Consider the following 20,263-nt stretch of genomic DNA (forward strand, 5'->3'; position numbering starts at 1 on the left):
GTACAAAGATAGTAGAAAGAGTAAAACAAACTCTCCCTTTTTATTCTGTTTTAGTTGGTGAAATAACTGACTGCACCACAGTCAAGCAGATGTCCAAATATTTGACGATCTTATATTTAATGAGTCGCTTCAGTTTTGAGGTTTGTGATGAATTTTTAGGTTTTATTACAACCTGGGAATCACTAGGAATTTTTTTCCTATCTTTTGTATAAGACATTGATCTTAGGATTCAGCATCGAAGAGGACAAGGTTATGAATGAATGAATGAATGAAAAAAATATTTAGTAAAGCGCACTGTGGCCAAGCGGCTTCCTGGCGCTGAGAGCTCTGGCCATCAGTCACAGTAGAAGCCCAGGGATTTAGCAGGAGTACGCCTGAGAGAACAGAAGGGTTTTCAGCGCTTTACGGAAATGGGAATAGATAGGGATAGAACGCATAGACAGGGGAAGGCTGTTCCAGAAACGGGGGGCCAGGACAGAAAATCTGGTACCTCCAGTTCTGGACTTGCGGAATCGGGGGACATTGAGGAGGGCCAAAGTGGAGGAGCGAAGAGTGCGGGTGGGGGTGTGAGAGGAAATGAGAGAACTGATAAAAGCCGGGGCAGAACGGGCATGGGCCCGAAAAACTAAACAACCCAATTTAAAGAGGGATCTCTGATGAACGGGGAGCCAGTGAAGGGACTTGAGTACAGGGGTGATATGATGGGTTTTGGGGAGGTGAAGGATGAGACGGGCAGCCTGGTTCTGGATAGCTTGTAGGCGACGTATTTCATAGGCTGGTATGCCCACATACAGGCTGTTCCCGTAATCAAGACGGGAAGTGATCAGGGCCGTAATGAGGATTTTGAGGGCGTCAAAGGAAAAAAAGCGAGAAATTTTTCAGATAAGCCAAAGAGATAAAAAGCAAGAAGATACGACGGAACTAACTTGGGCGTGCATAGAAAGGTCCTGGCTAACCCTAATACCCAAGGTCCTAACAGAAGAGACAGGTGCAGGAGAGGGACCAAAGGTAGGGGGCCAGAAGGCAGAGGACCAAGGGCTAGATGAACCACCCGTCAAGACCAGCTCAGTCATGTCCGGGTTGAGTTTAAGATGATTTAAACTCATCCACTCAGAAATGAAGACCAGGGTGGAGCGAAACTTTGAGAGGGACAAAGAAGAGGAGGAAAGATCAAAGACGAACTGGAGGTCATCTGCGTAATTATACACAGAGACCCCCAGATCGAGAAGAGAAATGATAAGAGGATAGATATAAAGATTGAAGAGAAGAGGGGAGAGAGAAGAACCTTGAGGGACCCCACAGGAAACCAAACGGGTGGGGGCAGAGAAGCCGGAAAGATGAACCGCTTGAGAATGTCCCTTAAGAAAGGACGCGGGCCAGGAGAAAGCGGAGCCCCGGATGCCCGCTGCGCTGACACGGTCGAGAAGGATGGAATGGTCAACCGTGTCAAACGCAGCGGACAGATCGAGGAGCACCAAAGCTTGAGGAAGGGTGGAATCAGCTTTTGATTTAAGCTCATCAAGAACTGCGAGGACCACCGACTCCGTAGAGTGGCACGGGCGAAAGCCCGCTTGATGGGAAGCCAAAAGGTGGTTCTCCTCGATATAGGTGGAAATGCAGGAGGTGACGTGACTTTCCAGGATCTTGCCCAAGTAAGGGAGAAGGGAGATGGGCCTGAAGTTTGAAGGAAGGGAGGAATCTAAACCAGGCTTTTTAAGGATGGGCAAAACAATAGCGGATTTAAAGGATGAAGGAACTGAGCCCAGGGAAAGGGAGGCATTGAGAAGGGAAAGGGGAGGAGTAGGGCAATTAGTGAATAACACTCTCAGAATACGTGCCGGGGCACAGTCGGCCAGAGAGCCGGACTTAATATTAGTGAGCAGGGCAAGAAATGAGTCCAAAGAAATAGGCGAGAAAAGGTCAAGAAAAGAAGAGGGCACAGGAAGAGCAGGAGAAAAGGAAGGAGGGGATACAGAAGGGATGTTGGATTTGATCTTAACGATCTTCTCAATGAAATAATCGTTGAGTAAGGAACAGAGAGCCTGAGAGGGGATGAGATTAGGACTGGAGCGATCTGAGATCGCCAAGTTATGAACCAGAGAGAAAATCTCTTTGGATTTATTAGCGGAAAGAGCAACTTTCTCTGAGAAGTACTTAGTTTTGGCCGAGAGAACGGCTCTCTTATATTCATTTAAGAGGAGTTTGTATTTGGCCCGGAGGACAGGGCAATAATTGCGTCTCCAGTGACGCTCAGAACGTCTGAGGTCCAATTTGAGAGCTTTTAGCTCGGTATTGAACCATTTATGGGCATCATGAGGATGGACGGCCTTAATTTTCCTGAGGGGAGCAACCCGATCGCAGGAGGAGGACAGCCAGGTGCTAACCGTGTCAGCTTGGGAATCAAGAGAAAGCTCAGAGCAGTCAAGGATTGAAGAACCAAGGGAGAGGAAAAGGGAATTCAAATCAGCCCGGTTCCAAATACGTGCAACAATGTTTTTAGGTAAGGGAGGTTTATCAGGGGGACCAAGGTTGATAGAAAAGGATATGAGAGAGTGGTCAGACCAGGTGCAAGGGAGGATGCTGGGGGAAAAAAACGTGCAGCGTGATGACCAAATTTGGTCAAGTATATGACCCTGGTCGTGGGTGGGGGCAGTAACATGGGCCGAGAAGTTAAGACACTGAAGGGTGGCCGAAAAATCTTTGGAAGACATATCTTCCTTAGGATCGCTCGGCCAAAAATTAAAATCTCCCAACAGGAGGACCGAGGAGTTATTTACCATGAGCAAGGCTAGAAGTTCCTGCAGGATGGCTACAAACAGGGGCATGTTCTGAGGGGGTCGGTACATAAGGACAACCGTGAGGGAAACTAAAAGGTTAGCTGAGCGGGCCACCAGAAAGTCCACGCTGGGTATGGAGGAATGAGGAAGGATCTGAAACTGCAAGCTGGAGCGGACAAACATGGCCACACCCCCACCAACCTTGCCATCAGGGCGATCCGCCCGGAGGGCGTAATAGGAACCGGGGAGAATGGCCAGGACGTCAGGAAGTGAATCGGTCGAAAACCAAGTTTCAGTAAGAAACAGAAAGTCAGGGGATTCGGTGTTCAAGAGGTTAAATAATTCCAGTTGATGCTTTCCGGCCGAGCGAGTATTGAGGAGGCAGGCAGAGACAATATAAGGAGAGGAAGGGGGATGAGTGGCAGGAAGGGACCCCAAAGAAGGAGGGGGGAAGGTAGACGAGGCAGCGGAAAAAGGACAAGGTGCGGAAATGCCAAAAGAGTCAAGGCGCTGCAACAGGGGAGGGGGAAGTGGTAGGTTAACTGAGTGGGACAGCAGTTGAGCAGAGGAGTAGACCACTAAAGGAACAGGGTCTGTGGCCCCTGGTCCCGGCCCGTCGCGGACGGGCGCAGACGGGCTTAACTTAGGCGCAACTTCGGCGCGCCTTCGTCGCGCCCGCTGCGCTGCCGGGGTTGTGGTGCCATGAAATAGAGTACACAAGAAACACAGTATGGGCGTGGCAGGGGGTGGAGGGACCAAAAGGCTGCACCGCCAACCCCAGAGCAGCCCAAGATGGCGACCTCGCCCGTCCCCGCTCCAATGACCTGACCGGCAAAGGAGGAGAGCAATCAGCGAGAGGCGCTCTGGAGCGCGTGCAGGTAGGGGGGCTTAAAACAAAGGAGTGCGCAAAGTCCAGAGCACAGTCACAGGGACACACAAAGTTCTGATTAAAAATGCAAGGAAGGCAGGTAACGTTGCTCCTGGTAAGCGCCTCGGGAGATCTGTAGTACAGGTCAAAGTAAGGTTATGAAGGGGCAGCCAACATTAGTGGGAAAATGAAATGAGTGTGCACTAGAATTAAAGAAAAATAGTCTTTGGGTAATTATTTGCTGTGTTAGGCACGTGTTCTGCATAACACAATTGTAGAGAGCAGCAGTCTTCTTTTGATACGAAACATGTTGGCATCTGTTTCTGAGATTGGCACCTTTTTGACCTGTCACCAAAGAGAATGCACATTTTCAAACAAGTTAATGAACTCCATATCAAAAAAGGTATAGAAAAACTTGATAACTCCAACCAAGTGAAACTCGCCTTGAAAAAATATAATGTCACCCACTAATCTTCAACATGTGTGCGTGAAGGAGATCGTAAAGTGTTACCTCTTTAAATACTCATGCCTCCATCAGATTTTGTCATTTCTCTAGTTGTTTGTGCACACATTTTACATTTCACAGCCCATCCCTCAAAGGTCTGCAGTCTCAACATTATGATCCCAGAAAATCCCTTTTTGAACACAAGCGTATAATGGTTTGCATAACAAATGAAAGGAGAAGGAGAGGAAGTAGACCTGAGAAAACCTGGTGTGCGCAGGTAAAGTTTACTGAAAACCGTACCTTCTATCGAACCTCATCTTTTATGGATTAAAAGTAATCATGATCGTTTTTTATTGACTAGATTTCAACTGGATCTTTTTCATTATCTTTTGCACCATCCACGTGGTGCATATAGAGGGCAGTGTCTCATACCCTGTGGTTGAGACGGTAAGTCTCCACAGGATATGATGCACTTTTTATTGTTTTGTAGTTTCTATGAGGTTCCCAGGAAGTCTTTTATTATTTCCATTCTCAGAAAAGCATATTTTAAGCATGTTAGACCGTTTATGTTTATCTTTTTACAACTTCTTTCAAGCTATTCAGTATTGCGCGTGCTTAGCTTTCTAAGGGCCGCCATCAGGCTTAGGTCCAGTTGTGATTAAACCTGATTGAGGTCCATTATTCACCACTTTAAAACGAATGGGGTTTTAATATGGTTCATGCTTATAACTTTTTATGGGGTGGTTTTGGGATGTTTTTTATTGTTTTTGATATGGTCTTTATTAATATTTCTGTATTTTACAGTGGTTGATGATGTTATTCTTTAATATGGATCCTTGTCCCAATATGATGCTTGACTTTTTAACCTTGTTATTATGGGCCCATAACGGTCTTAATGCACTTTTTTTTGTATATATACGGGAGTTTTATTGATTTTTGCTTGACTTTTATGGTTTTCACTGGAAAAAATGGATAAAGTTTAATAAAAAATAATGAAAGAAATAGTCAGGGATTTGAAAAACTGACAAAATGTCAGAAGTTCTTTAGTGTCATTCCCAATGCAGGCCTTCAACGATCAAATGCTAAGGCAACAAATGCAGTTGATTACCATTGCCACAAGCTTTATTTTCCTTTTGTTGACCGTGTTTTGCAAGAAATGGAGTCCACAAAATGTCAGTCCAGCATGAGGACTTATTTTGTGCTTTCTAACTTATCATGGAGGATATCACAAAAGCTGATGAATCTTTCGAAAACAGTCGTACTGAGTTGCTCCAAGGAAGACCTATCTATTTCAGATGCCTTGAATGCTGAAATTAAAAGATGGTAAAGGCTCTCTAATGCCACCAGCCTTCCAATGTGTTTAACTGATTCACTAAAGTTTGCTGGTGGGGACTTCTGTGCAAGCCATTACATTATTTTTCGCATCCGTCTTGTTCTTCCAGTAAGCACTGCTACAGCTGAAAGATCATTTTTATGATTGAGGTGCTTAAAAGCATGGCTCCGAAAAAGTATGACCGAATACCGATTTTGTGGGCTGAAGCTCATGCAGCCTCACAAAGAACTCAACACCCACTTAGTTAAAGTGGCTAAAAACTAGGCTGCAACTAATCAATAGAAGAACAATATTTTTATTTTACCCGCAATTTGAACAGAGATTTGGCAAATGTGCCAAGGTGCTGATTGTTAATTTTGACCCTGAAAGGTCTAGTACTGATGGTGATCTAGTAAGTTTAAAATTTAATGACCATGCAACTACAGTACTGTTCCAAACTTCACACTTCTTGGTATTACACACCTAAATAATAATTAGCTTTCTGGGTGAAATGTCTCAGTTTAAGTTAAATTGTCTTGTAATGTGCCATCATCATCAAAAAGTGTTTTATTCTATGGGACCTGTGTTGTTGACAATAACTGTAATTTTGCTATTTAAATTAATGTTATATTTCTACGGTTATAAAGGCTATGGAGACTATTTTTCAGTAGTTAATTTGTTGAACTCAGCATGGATCACAAAAAGACATTTATGTTATTTGAGTACTTTATCTATTTTCTGTTGAATCTAACTTTGCATATATACGTGAATTTTCATCCTATAAACAATATCACCTTTATTCACAAAAGTCATACTAAATAATGTTTTCTTTTCTCATATTCTTGACAGATATATTTTCAGAACGAAGTCCAATATATTTTGATCTTTGCCAGAATCGGTCTGAAAAACTATTTTCACATCTGAATTCAACAGAGTTAGGAAAACCTTAAGCTTGCCTTCTGCTGGAAGAGAGGTATCGTATTTTTGACACTTCAAAACAGGCCAGCAGGATCACTGTGAATTATGAGAGAAAGCGCAAGGTAGATGTGAATAAAGACACTTTAAACACTGAGATAAATGGCAAGAGCCACTATCAAGTTGATAACCAATACGTAATTATTGCCAATTGTTCAGCGAAATGATGTTGTAAAGACAATTTATCCTGGGTGGAAATCACCGAAAACCTCTGGGGAGTGTCAACCTCAGTTGACAGACCTTATGTTTGAAATTTTTCCTGAGAGTCCCTAAAGAAAATTTCCCAGACGATGTGTTGCTTTTTGCTCAAATTCTTTAAAAATTATGCTGTGAAATGCACTGATGAACAACATTTATTGAATTAATGGGCAGAGAACCCACCTAAGTATACTCCAGTTCACTCGCTTTTCTTGCGTTATACAATTTGGGATATGGTTCAAAGTAGGGGGTACTTCTTTTTCCTGCCTACTTGCTTGGTAACCGGGTTGACTTTGCATCCCTATGCATCTGTGAGTTTTCTGGTGGTGAACACCTTCAGTCTGCTCAAAGCGTCAGTGAACCTTGGCATGGTTGCTATGGTTTACAAGGCAGCAAGAGTTAGTGTCAAGAAGGTTGCTCTGGATAGGTAGGGGCAGAGGCACTGTGCATGCTTGCACCTTACTCTCAGTTTTCTCACTATGATCATCTGTCTCAGACTGATGGATGGGATCATAATCAGTGGTACGAGTTAGTTTTGGTGGTAGTCTTCAGGAGGATCAAGCCTAATCAGAAGCTGTTACAGTGCTCTTCTCTCCTCTTCTTCTGCTCAGAAACAGTCTTCAGGTACGTTAGTATGGACTGAAGGATCACTACCTTTGCATTTTCTTCTTGTTGGTAAGGTGTGCACCGTTTTCTGGACTACGGGGAATATTGGTGGTTGAGTGTCTATGCGGTTAGGCCGGCAGGACCTCTATGGTACAGTCTTTGCAGTAATGTGTTAAGCAACCCTGGGGCAGTTGTCAATCTTCTTCTTCACAGAGGCAAAAGAGTCTTGGGTGGTATCATGTCAGATGTTCTCCTTCACAAGGGAGGTCTTGAAGCATCGGGTCCATGGGTAGAGCTCTGTAGCATCAATGAGGTTGCAGTCAAGAACGACAGGCATGAGTGAGAAACAGCATTACTATTGTATGAAAAATAGATCCGCTGAAGTACTGGGGCACACGAGGTGCCAATTGGTAGAACTTCAGGTAAAAAAGGAGCATTGTCACTATTGTAACTTTTTGGTACAATGAAGAAATATCAGTTCAGGGGAGCAAGTGTTTAGCAAAGCAGGAGTTTAATGCTCTTCTGCCTTTTGTTAGATTATCTGGGTTTTTGTGTTGCAGAAGGAGGCAGATGAGTCTGGAAATGTTTCCTCCTCAGCATGAGCTGTGTCAATAGCACATGATTTGTTATTTACCAGAGGTTCATACCATTGTTCCTTTTTCTGGGCCTCAGTGAGGGTTTGCACCAGGTATCATGATCGGTGTCCTTGTAAGCTATCAAGCAGAGCTGCTGTCTTCACTCATAACGATGACTGTATTTTGCAGCTCTCTCTCCATTGTGGTCAAAAAGGTCTCTCATTTGGTTTCGGGCCTGCGCAGTTCCAGCCGAGGTATGCCTCCTCTGTCTGAATTATTGCACAGATGGTTGTGCCTGTGCAAGGACTGTTGTGCCGCCCCTTCTACTCTCAGGCCTGGTTGAGTTTGGGAGGATGCAGTAGCCGGATGTCTCAGTTGTCAGAGGTCCGACGGGCAGAGCCCCAGACTGAGTTCATTGGCACGATCAACATTAGTGAAGGTCCCAGTCAGCACCTTTCTAGTTGAGCACACCTGACAGTGTTTCTATTGTAGCCAGATACAGTTTAAGGCATTAGCAAAGTGGGCAATTGCTCATGGCCCATGCCTTCCAAGGGCCCCCCTGGAAATTGAACTTTCTCTCTAGCTCTCTTCTATGTATTTTTGTATTGAAACCTTAAATTATAGCTCAATATTTTTAGACAACATAGGACTTGAATTAGCAGAAAATGGGTAATAAATCACTGAGGGGCTTATTTACAAGCCCATTGCTGCGCCGGTGCATCACTTTATTTTGGACCCCCCGGCAGAGCAGTGTGCTAGCCCTTATGTAAAAGGCCAGGTAAAAAAACCTTGTGTTGCTTTTCATGGCCTTTTAAATATGGCCCCCTTTCACGCTTTACTCTGCGTGAAAGGGGCATTCCATGGGAGTTGCTGTGGGTATTCTTACGCAATATACATGGAACCTTACTCATTCTCAGATTTACAAGGTTTTGTGAACCTGGGAATGCATCGGATTCCTTTAACCTCCCCAGGTGAGACGTAAGGGATGCACAACAAGGAGAAATACCTTTATTTCTCCTCAATTTTCATTCTGCAGCACACATTGAAAAGGAAAGCGCCTCTCGTGATTGTTTTTGTGTAGGAAGATGCCCCTTTCTGCACAAAAATAATCACACTACAACGCAGAGACCCTTGCACCATGGCGCAATGGTGCCTGCTTTAGCGCATAGAAGCCCTTTGTGCGCCAGCGCTGGGGAAATAGACAGGAATGTGCCGTATCTTGTAAATACAGCGCATTCCTTCCCTTTTCTTTTGACACACAGCAGCGCAGCAGGAAGGCTTGCTGCGCTGCGCTATGCTACCCAGCTTCAAAATATTGTAAACGAGGCCCAAGGTTGTTTCAAACAAGGGCCCCAATAATATTTCTTGCCCCGGGCTGCCACTATTCTTAAAATGACACTGATTGTAGCCTTTGAAAACAGCAGCAGGCAGCTACCGCCTATACCTTGCTTGATACAGAGGCCGCTTTAGAGGCCATGCCGTTAGTGAAGCAGCTGTGGCACCTGCTATGGATTGTTGGTGAGTGGCCTGGACATAATTCAAAGCACTGGAAGGATGCGCCTCTTTACCACACTTCTTTTGCATGCCCTCATTCAATTAACTCTAGGGTAAGTGGCAGTAGATGGCATGTTCAGATGGTCATAGGCACCACACAGGTGTGGAATGGGTGTGGGGGAAGGCAGGTGCAGGGGGGATTGGCAGCTTGACGTGGCGTACTCTCTTCCTCAGGGGCTTGAAAAATGATGTTGTTGGTGACAATGGAAGCTATGGTAGACAGCCTTTTAACCACCCAAGAAGAAGTACCCAAAGTAGTGCTGAAGAAGGATTTCTCTTTGTACAATAATACCAGCAGCTGTGGGTCTTGACACAACGGGTGCAGGTCTTGGATGACAAGGGCCTCACTGTGTATGTTCTTTGTCTTTTAGTTGCTTTATGGTGTTGCCCTGAGGATTCTAGAACTAGCGCCGTAACTGACACATTAGGTCTGGTGAGACCCATCCTCTCCAAGACCTATCCTGTTCTTCAACCTTCGAGCGTGGCAATGAGGATATTTTGTGTGTAGTTGCCCTTAGGCCTTATGGAGTATGGGATGAGTCAGCCGCAGGCCCAGCTCACAGGTGTGGGGGTGGCTTGAGGCACAGTTGCTCTCTCTTACCCTATCCCAACCCTTCTCTTAGGCTGAAAGTGCTCAACTGCAGTAAGACTAGGCAGGCACTGGTGCTTGAGGAAGGTGCAACCCACTGCAGGCCTGTCGTGGCCAGAAGATGCACTGTGGCACACTGCTTTTGATCAATCCCTCACTGACACATTTTACCAGAAGCATGGGAGCGGTAGTTGGCACCCTCTTCTCCTGCGGAGGCACCTGCAATGATGTGGCTTTGTGGCAGCCCGATGAGTCACAGTAATGGTCCTCGTGTCACTTCTTTATCTCTTTGCCTTTGGACACAGGAGGAGCAGCAGCAGTCACTCTCGGACAGACGGAAATGTCAGGTCCAGATAGGCATCGTGAGAGCCAGATTGGGGCATCATTGGGCCCAAGGCTGAGAGGCAGGCAGGGTCTAGTCAGCCTCATCACCAATGTAGCTTAATGGTTAGAGGGTGGTTAGAAGTCTTTTATGTCCCTGAGACTTCAGATGAGGAGGCCAGCCAACTAGCCCTTTGAGTCACTCTTGGGGTCAAGTGATGCAGGTCAAGCCCTTCTCACCCAAGCCAGGAGTGCAGCAGAGCAGAAAAGCATTTTTTCCAGAGCAGCCGTCCAGCAGAGTGACAGTACTTCAGCAGCACAGCAGTCCTTCTTTCTGGCAGAGTATCCACCGGTCCAGAAGTGTACTAAAGTGGTAGGGTCTGAGGTCTAATTATTATACCCAGTAGTGCTTTCGAAGTGTGGGAGACTTCAAAAAAGGTTGTTTGATGTGCGTGATGGTCCTTCTTTCCTGACCTAGCTCCAGACTCACTGAAGTCAGATATATGACCCTTTGTGTGGGTACAGGACACAGACTATTCATGTGTAAGTGTGAGGCGATGCTCAACATCTCCCTCCTATCCTCCAAGGATGGCCCATCAAGTCATACCTAAGCTCCTGTTATGTGTGGCTCTCTAGGGGTAATACACAAAGCCCGACTGTCACCCTCCCCAGACATGTATCAGAGACAGGCTGCAGGCTCACAGGGTTAAGAGCAGGAAAATTACATCTTTCTAAAAGTGGCATTTTTCAAAATTGTAATGATAAATTCGACTTTGCCATTAAAGAGGATTTATGATTACAATTCCTTAGATACTAAATATGACACATCTATCGCCTCCCAATTAGGAGTTATAGCTTATTAAAATAAAAAGGAATCACAATGTTATCCTATGAGAGGGATAGGCCTCACAATAGTGAAAAACTAATTTGGGAGTTTTTCATTACCAGGGCATGTAAAACTTAAAAGCAAATGTCCTACCTTTAACTTACATAGCACCCTGCTATATGGGTTATCTAGGGCCTACCTTAGGGGTGACTTATATGTAATAAAAGAGGTGTTTAAGGCTTGGCGCAGTGTTGTAAATGCCAAGTCGACATGGCAATGTAACACTGCATCCAGGCTGCAATGGCAGGCCTGGGACATGTTTTAACGATCTACTTAAGTGGGTGGCATAATAACTGCTGCAGGCTCACTGGTAGCATTTAATGTACAGGCCCCGAGTTTATGGTATACCACTCTGCATGGTACTTAAAAGCAAATTAAATATGCCAGTTAGGTCTATGCTAGTCAAACCATGTTTAGGGGAGTGAGCACAAGCACTTTAGCACTGGTTAGTAGTGTTAAAGTGCACAGAGTCCCAAAGCCAACAAAAACAAATTCAGCAAAAATGGAGGCAAGCAGGCAAAAAGTATGGGGGAAAGGCCACCCTACAGCTGACAGGTCAACCTGTCTATGGGTGGGGGAAAATTAGGGACAGCCATCAGGGCGAAGGGCTGGAGTTGAGTGTCCTCAAGATACCACAGGAACCAATGATGGGAAACGTCCCCTCATTGTGTGTGTGGACACTAGTCATGGCAAGAGAAGAGTTTCAGCAATTGAAAAGGTAAAAAGTTAATAAGTCCAATAAGGTCATCGTTTGTGCTCGGAACAGCACACAATTTCAGATTAGATCCAAAAGGGCCTGTACCATGCTTGCTAAGCGAGTATAAACATTTGACAAAGACTGGTTAGGAACTTCTGCATTAAAGTATGCCCAGTTTCTCTGGACAGTTTACCTCTTTGTATAGGACATCCTCAAATCTGCCTGTTACTTTATATTTGTTCATGCTGATTTTGATTATGAAATAACATTTAATGGTGCCCACCGCAAGGTATCGCTGGCCCAAAGACAAAACAAACAATAAGACATCCAATGATTTGGCTTGTAATGGGTCTGTGTTGTGGACATAACGCCAGGCCACAAATTTGTACTAGTGCACTCGTAAATGGACTTTGTAGAGGCTTGCCATGATGCAAGGATTACATCCACAACCTTAGGCGGGAGGTCAAATGCTGTCACTTGCCACCACTCAATCTCCACACATGGAGGTGTACATTGTGTAGCCACCTTCTGCAACAAATGATCACCCAGAAGTGGAAACCTGATTGATGGACAGATGCTCATGCCCAGAAGATTAAGGCACCACACTCTCCAAGCCTAATCGGAGCCACTAGAATGACTTGGCCCCAGTTGCTCCTGATTATCTTGAGAATTTGAGGCAGGAGAAGAAGTGACAGTAAGATGTATATGATCCCTTGCGCCACCCTACTTAGAATGTGCCTCTCATAGAGAGCCTTCTTGGACACTCAAATGAACAAAAAGGTTGATACTATGTGTTCTCAGTGGTGATGAAAAGATCTAGCCAGGGTTTGCTCCATTGTTGGAAGATGCACTGTGCCACTTTAGGGTGCAACTGCCATTCATGATCCACCGGGCGCCATTGGCTGAGCTCATCTGCCCTGGCCCCAAAGGCCCTGCCATGTGGTCAAAGACCCTGCCAAGTGGTTCACAACCAGGGAAATGCCCCAGCCAACTCCAAAGACGAATAGTCTCTGAACAGAACCAGGGACTGACACCACCCTACTTGCTGCAGTATCACATGATGGCGGTGTTGTCCGTGAGGACCAGTACCAGCCCTTCTTTGATGGATGGTAGGAAGGCTTTCAGTGCCAGGTGAATGGCCCACAACTCCAAAAAGTTGATGTGGAGTCAGGTTTCCGGAGGAGACCAGGATCCTCTGATCTCTATCTCTCCTAGAAGATCTCCCAAGCTCAGCAGTGAAGCATTGTCAGCAGCGTCAGCTCTCGATGGGGGAATGGAAAGGGGTGGGCCATTAGTACAATTGTGGTTGAGCAGCCACCATAGCAGATATTTTGCAGTCTCTGCTGAAACCACCTGGTTAAAATCGAACAATTCCCTTAGTGCTGGGCCCATTGAGGCTTCAATTTTCACTGAAGAGTCTGCATATGCCACATAGCATTGTCAAATAGCAGGATGCAAGAGGCCAAGAAGCCTTGAAGCCACTCTCACTGAGATCCAGGATGGAGGCTAAAACATCAGGATCATAGCCTGTATGTACTGGAGCCTCTGAGAAGGAGTCACCGATGTCAGGAGGTTCAGCATCAGCTGGAGATGGTCTACAACTGACTATGGTGAGTATGCCTTCAACAGCCAGTCATTGAGGTAGGGGAAAAATTATATACCCAACTTTCGAAGGTGTGTAGTAATCACCGCCATCACTTTTGTGAAAACTCAAGGGGCACTGGTGTGGTTGAAGGGGATTACAGCAAATTGAAAAAGCTCCTGGCATACCTTGAACTTCAGATAATGTCTGTGAGTGCAGGACAGGTATATGAAAATATGCATCCTCCAGTTTCATGGCTTCCATCCAATCGCCCAGATCAAGGGCAAACAGAGGGTAGGCTAATGTGATCATCTTAAATACGTCCTTTTAATGGAAGGCGTTTAGAGGGCAAAGATATAAAATACGATGAAGGCCTCTATCCTTCATTTGCATTCGGCAATAGAGGGAGTAACAACCAGACCTTATTTCTGAGATCAAATCCTCTCTTTGGTCTCTTCTGACAAGAGAGGCTGCACCTCTTGCAACAAAATGGCCAAGTGCTCCTCTGATAGCCACTCTGATGTGGGTAGAAGACATGGTGAGTTGAAAAGGAATGGAAGGGCACAATCCTTTGAACAGTCTGGAGGGCCCTTTTGCCAGACATGATCTTTTGCATCCCTTGGAGAAAGTGATGGATTCATCCCCCTACAGGGTGGTCGTATGCCACTGAGGGCAAGATGAAGTGGCTTGGAGTCTGATGCCGCAAGTTTAAAGGATTGGGACTCCATGTTTCTTTACCAAACTCCATCCCTGACCCTGAAAGGACTGAGACTGAGGTGCCTGCTGCTGTGGGTAGTGGGGGACTATGCTGAAAATAGTAGAGATTGCTCGGGAAATTGCCTGGCAGGCACTCAAATGCGCAAGGAATGCACTGTGTCTCAGATCTCTTTAAAGCTTTCCAGGGCTGAATCTGCCTTCTCAGCAAACAGATGAGACCCATCAAAAGGCATATCCATAAAGCACTCCTGGACTTCCCCAGAGAGGCCTGAAGATCCGATCCAAGCATGGTGATAGAGTACCACACTGGTGTAGACTGCTGGACCCAAGCAATCGGCAGTACACAGGCCAGACCCAAGGATGTATTTGGCTGCATCTTGACTATCCTGAATGGCTAGAGCCAGGGAGACCTCATGGCTAGAAAGGCTGATGAGAGTATCTGTTTCCAAAATGCCACAGTACTCTTTGATTACCTGTCTAAGAAAAGGAGGGTGTTGGGAAATAAAATGCGGTTCACATTGCTGGTTGAGCTTGAACTACTTGGGGGCATATTATCAAGAAACGGCATTCAAATTATCGCCGCTTTAGCGGCAGAAAACTGCTGCTAAAGCGGCGATAGTAGCCTTGATAATATGCCCTAGAGAATTCCAATAGAAGCCCATGTTCTGTTGTCAACATGGGCTTCTATTGGAATTCTCTGCGGCATATTATCAAGCCCATTATCGCCGCTTTAGCGACAGTTTTCTGCCGCTAAAGCGGCGATAATTTGAACGCCGTGCTTGATATTATGCCCCTAAGCTCTCTAAAGTTGGATGTTGAGCGAGAAAATCAGGGCCCCCCTGGTGCTGGTCTATGGTGCCTGGCAACCTGTGTTCACTGAAGGGCAACAAGTGTTCACCCAAATGCCCATTAATGTGTCAGTAAGGGCTTTGTTGAATGGTAGCAAATGCTCAGAGGTATCTTACCCAGGCTGTAGCAGCTCTGTTTGTACATTAGTCTTTACCTCCACAGAAGGGACTTGTAGTTCCAAAACCATAGCTGCATGTCTAATCACCACTGTGAAGGAAGCAGTTTCCTCCATTGGCAGTCTAGGGGCTGGAATCATCCCAGCATCAGAGGAAATATCCAGCACACCGGCCTCCTGTAAGCCCATGTAGAGATTGTTCTCATCATAATGAAGGGGCAAGTCACCCCCCTCATCTCCTTTGTTATATCTTCGAAGGCTGGCTGATTTTGATCTGGAACCATAAAGTTGGGTGAGGACCTAAGGGTGCCTCTGCAGCAGAGGCAATGTTCAGTCTTACTCTGAATGCATTGGCAATGGGTGCATATATGTGGGTTTGGGATGCGACCTTGGTGGGTGCCAAGACGGGTTTGGCTTAGAGTTGGACACCATTATCAGTAGACAGCCCTAGTGTCAGCATCATTGGGGCCAGTATCGAATTTGAAGAGACCAGTACAGATTTAGATTTTTGAGTGGAAGTCTGCACTGAAGCGGAGATGACAGTTCCAAAGGCAGTAACCTGGCTGGAGCCCCCTGCAGATTCTTGGCATCAGAAAGCACACCTGGGGAAAATGGAGGAGTGCCAAAGTTGTACAACATGCCCCCCCCCCCCCATATACCCCCTTTTAAGGGCCTCAATTTGTTGTGGCATTGCCAATGACCTTGGAAGCGCGAGGTAAAGTGGGATCAATTGTGGAAGCAAATCCTCAGTGGACTGGGAGCAAGACCAAGTAGCATGTTGACACCCTTACATTGTAACTGGATATTGAGAGACAGAATTGGAATGAACCCTACATGGTTTTCTTATGTTTCTTCTTTGACTTCCATTTAGACTTAGTCAAAGACTTTGACAGCAATCAGGAACCAATGCAGGAATGACCTAGGGAGAAAAACAAGTATGCACTCTTTTGTGTTTAAGGAGCTTTATTGAAAAGATTATAAACATGGGTACAATATATAACAAGGCATATATAAAAAATAGCATTAAATTAGCAAACTGAATAAATGGTTGATGGAATAAATGACAAACCAAAAATCTATCTTAAGTATACAAATATTCCAAGAAAAAGGAAAGCAGTAATAAAAGGATTGTACCTAAAGACAATATAGCGTTTTATATTTTTGAATTTTGAGAGAAAAAAGGGGAAGGAAGAAAGAAAAAAAAAAAGAAAAGAGGAAGAAGAACAAGAGAAGTGAGAAGGGGGGAAGAAAGAGGAAAGATAAAGAAGAGGGAAAATGGAACAAAGATACAGCAGTATCTTTAGCGGTTATTATATTGAAACATTGAAGTTATAAAAATAACATTGTATCCCAAAATGGAACAAAATGATAATTGTACAATTCTTAAGGTGGTTGAAAAACGAAGGAGCTATCTTGATTACGAAGTGCAGAAGCAGATAAATAATTGGTAAGCGGAGACCAGAGGGTTTCTTTACAAATAAGTTGTTGAGAAGTTTTGGAAGAAGCTCCGTCCAGTCTGTGATGATAACAAAGAAGGTTCCACGAAATGCTGTGAGGAGACAAGTGCACTCAGTTAAAACGAGATGGAACAAAACTTGAAAACAAAAGGGGGTGTTACGCCCCGTATGCCCAATGCGGCGTCTGCCGATAGCAATTAGCTTGGTGGAATATAAATGATATACCCGATGCCCGATGATGAAGCATGTCACCAACCAGGTTTATTTAAAAAAAAAAATTGTTTTCCTTATTAGCCTCTGACCCCCGCAAACTGGTAGTCGGCTGGTCTCCACTGTTACTCACTATGGAGAAGTAGGTTTATTTATTTAGAAGTATTGCCCTTTCGCCAACCTACCAGTGGTACACCTGCATCCGACCTGTTGCTGACCTCTCGCTGTTTATGAGAGGGTGGTCATGCTCTCTTCCGATTTTGATAAAACCAGAGACCAGAGTTGTGGACGAAACCCACCTCCGAACACTGTTACCTGGTGACCCAATGATACGGAGGGGGATCCGACCATCTCGGTCAAGGAGCTTTCCAAAAGGCCTAATCATAGGACAAAAAATATAAAAGGAGATGAGATTTACCAATCACATAGAAGAAATTGATTGTCTATTCTACTGTATGAACTGGAAGCCATTTTAATAGACAGTCCCAAATTGCTTTCTTCTTACTATTTTTTAGTCTGGCCAAGTCCATTATAGATGTTTTATAGACTGATGAAAGACATTCCGAGTGTATGGGAGGCGAGACCTCTGCCCATTTTTTGCATATTTCTCGTCTAGCCAGCAAAATAGCAAAAAAAAGAAAACTCCTAGAGTATCCAGTGATTTCCATTTGAATACCAAAAATTATTACGCTAAGGGTGATACGGACTGGCTTTTCTAAAATAGACGACAGAGTGGAGGACACCTTTTGCAAGAATTCCGAAATGTCCGGACAGCTCCAGAACATATGTGTGTCCGGCGCCCTTTCCTTATTGCATTTTTTGCATCTTGCCGGTGGATCATTGGACATCTTAGAGAGTCTGGCAGGGGACAAATAAGCTCTGTGCGTTGTGAAGTAATGATTTATTCTCAGCCAAGCTGGTTTCACAACAGAAAACAAGGTGTTATATGAGATCTGCCATAAGTCAATATTATCCCCTTCCACAATCAACTCATCCCATAATTCACCGGCTAATCTGAAGTCTCCGTCTATTGCACCCTCAATTGCCCAATAGAAAGAAGCTACCTCCTTCTTGCCAGCTGGCTTTTTGACCAGAAGTTCTTCAAGATCGTTACCCAGACCAATAGGCTTTTTATGATTCTGGGACCAACTTTTTAGCTGTATGTATTTAAATCTTGACATACCACCTTCCATTTTATCATCTAGAGTTGCCCAAGGAAGTAGAGAGCCATCTTCAGTTAAGTCTCCCCATGTTGTTAAACCTGCTGTTTTTAATGGTATGACAAGCACATCTTTAAGGCAACTAGGAGACCCTGGGCTATCCCACCACGGGGCTAATCTTGAATAATACTCCAGTCCCATTAATGCTTTTATTCTGACCCACAATTGGGCCGCTCCACTTAGGACTTTCAGCCTGACTTTTTTGAAGAACTTTTTATCTCCATATTTAAAGAGAAAGTCTTCTTGAGGAAGCTCCGATTGGTCGAGCATTGCTTTAAACAATTTCCCCCTATCCGAATCATCTGGATGTTTTAACAGCATTCTTGAATAGGTTAATTGAAATGCCCATGCATAATACTGGACATCCGGAAGTATAAGACCACCCTTTTCTCATCTTCGTCTAAGTTTTTTCCAATAAATCCTGGTTGCCTTGTAGGCCCATACAAATGATTTTATTGCCTGCTGAAATTTATCAATAAGTTGTTTATCAAAATGTAAAGGGATAGTATTGAAGAGGAAAGTTACTCTTGGTAAAATAACAATTTTTATCAAATTTGCTCTACCCAAGATGGTTAAGGGGAGATGAGCCCAAGATTTCATTTGATTTTGGCTCTCTTTAAGAATATTTGAGAGATTCAACTTTGCTATCTCCTCAATATTAGGGACAATTTTGACTCCGAAATACCTCATGTCATCCTTAGTTTGGTAAGGACCCCTTGGCAGGTTCCATGTCATAATTTCCGTTTTTTCAGCATTGACTTCGTAGCCAGACACCCTGCCGAAGTCTTCTGCCAGCCTAAGGACTTGAGGAAATGATGCATCCAAGTCAGATGACGAGATTAAAATGTCGTCTGCATACAGGGCTACCTTTCTCTCCCATGAGCCACTCTTGAATGGTACTATGGCTTGCTCCTCCCTAATACTCTGAGCAAATGGCTCTATGTACAGATCGAAGAGAAGGGGAGAGAGAGGGCAGCCCTGTCGTGTTCCGCTCTTAATAATAAAGGGCTTTGTCAGATTGCCATTAACTACCAACCTTGCAAACGGGTCACTATATAGAAATTTTATAGTTCGACAAAACTTTGGGCCAAAATTCAGTTTCTCCAGGACTACGGCGAGATAATTCCAATTTACCCTATCAAATGCTTTTGTTGCATCAAGGGTCATGGCCGCCAATGGAAGAGCAAAACTAGAAGCAAAATCAATCGCCCCTATCAGATCGTGGGTGAGATCAAAAAGATTTCTACCCTTTAAGAAACCCTTCTGATCTGTGTTAAGCAAATCTCCTGCAACTGCTCCTAGTCTATCAGCCAGGATTCTAGTAAAGACTTTATAGTCGGAATTAAGGAGCGAAATGGGTCTATAGGACCCGCAATCTGTAGGGGATTTACCCGGTTTCAAGATTAAGGTGATGTTTGCTTCTCCCTACGAAGAGGGTGGTTTAACCCCTTCTACTAAGACTTTATTAAAGAGTGTAGTCATATATGAGATTATAACTTCTCCCGCCGATTTATAGACTTCCACTGGAAGGCCATCCGGCCCTGCTGCTTTGCCAGTTTTACAAGCTGAGAGCCTTCCTGACTTCCTGCTGCGAGATTTCTGCCTCTAGATTTTGCCTCTTAATAGATTCCAGAACTGGAAGATGAATTGAATTTAACCAGTCTCTAGCAGCAGTTTTGTCTATACAGTTGTCTTCATCATATAATCCCTTAAAATACGTGTGAAAAGCATCTCCTATTTTATCCTCATTAGTTGTTATTATATTAGAATCTACATCCTGTATCTCCTTAATCAGATTACGCACCCTGTCTGATTTAGCCTTCCAGGCTAGTAATCTACCAGCCCCTTCGCCATATTCAAAATGCGCTAATTTACTGACCGCCCATCTGCTGGAGATTCTCGCCTGGACTATACTTGCTAGATGCACTTTGTGAGAATCTAGTTTATCGATTGATTTTTTAATTTGCTCCTGATCTGCCTCTTCAATCATGTTTTTTTCAACCTCTTTCATTTGGACCTCTAATTGTGAAATTTCTTCCCTATACTTCCTATTTTTATATGAGGTTCTGTTTGTGGCCAGTCCCCTCAAAAAGGCTTTTAGAGTGTTCCACACAGCCGTGATATCAGCAGAGCCAATGTTAATATCTAAGAAAGATTTAATTTCTTGGGACAGAAAAGTGATACCCTCATTATCTAAAAGAATAGTTCGATCAAACGACCAAACTCTTTGTTGGGGTTTCTTTGCTAAATCCCATTCCACCCAAACAGCTGCATGATCCGAAAGGTGAGGAGACAGATAGTCTATATCTT

This window comes from Triturus cristatus, chromosome 3_2 (genome assembly GCF_964204655.1).
Source record: "Triturus cristatus chromosome 3_2, aTriCri1.1, whole genome shotgun sequence".
Classification (NCBI taxonomy): Eukaryota; Metazoa; Chordata; class Amphibia; order Caudata; family Salamandridae; genus Triturus; species Triturus cristatus.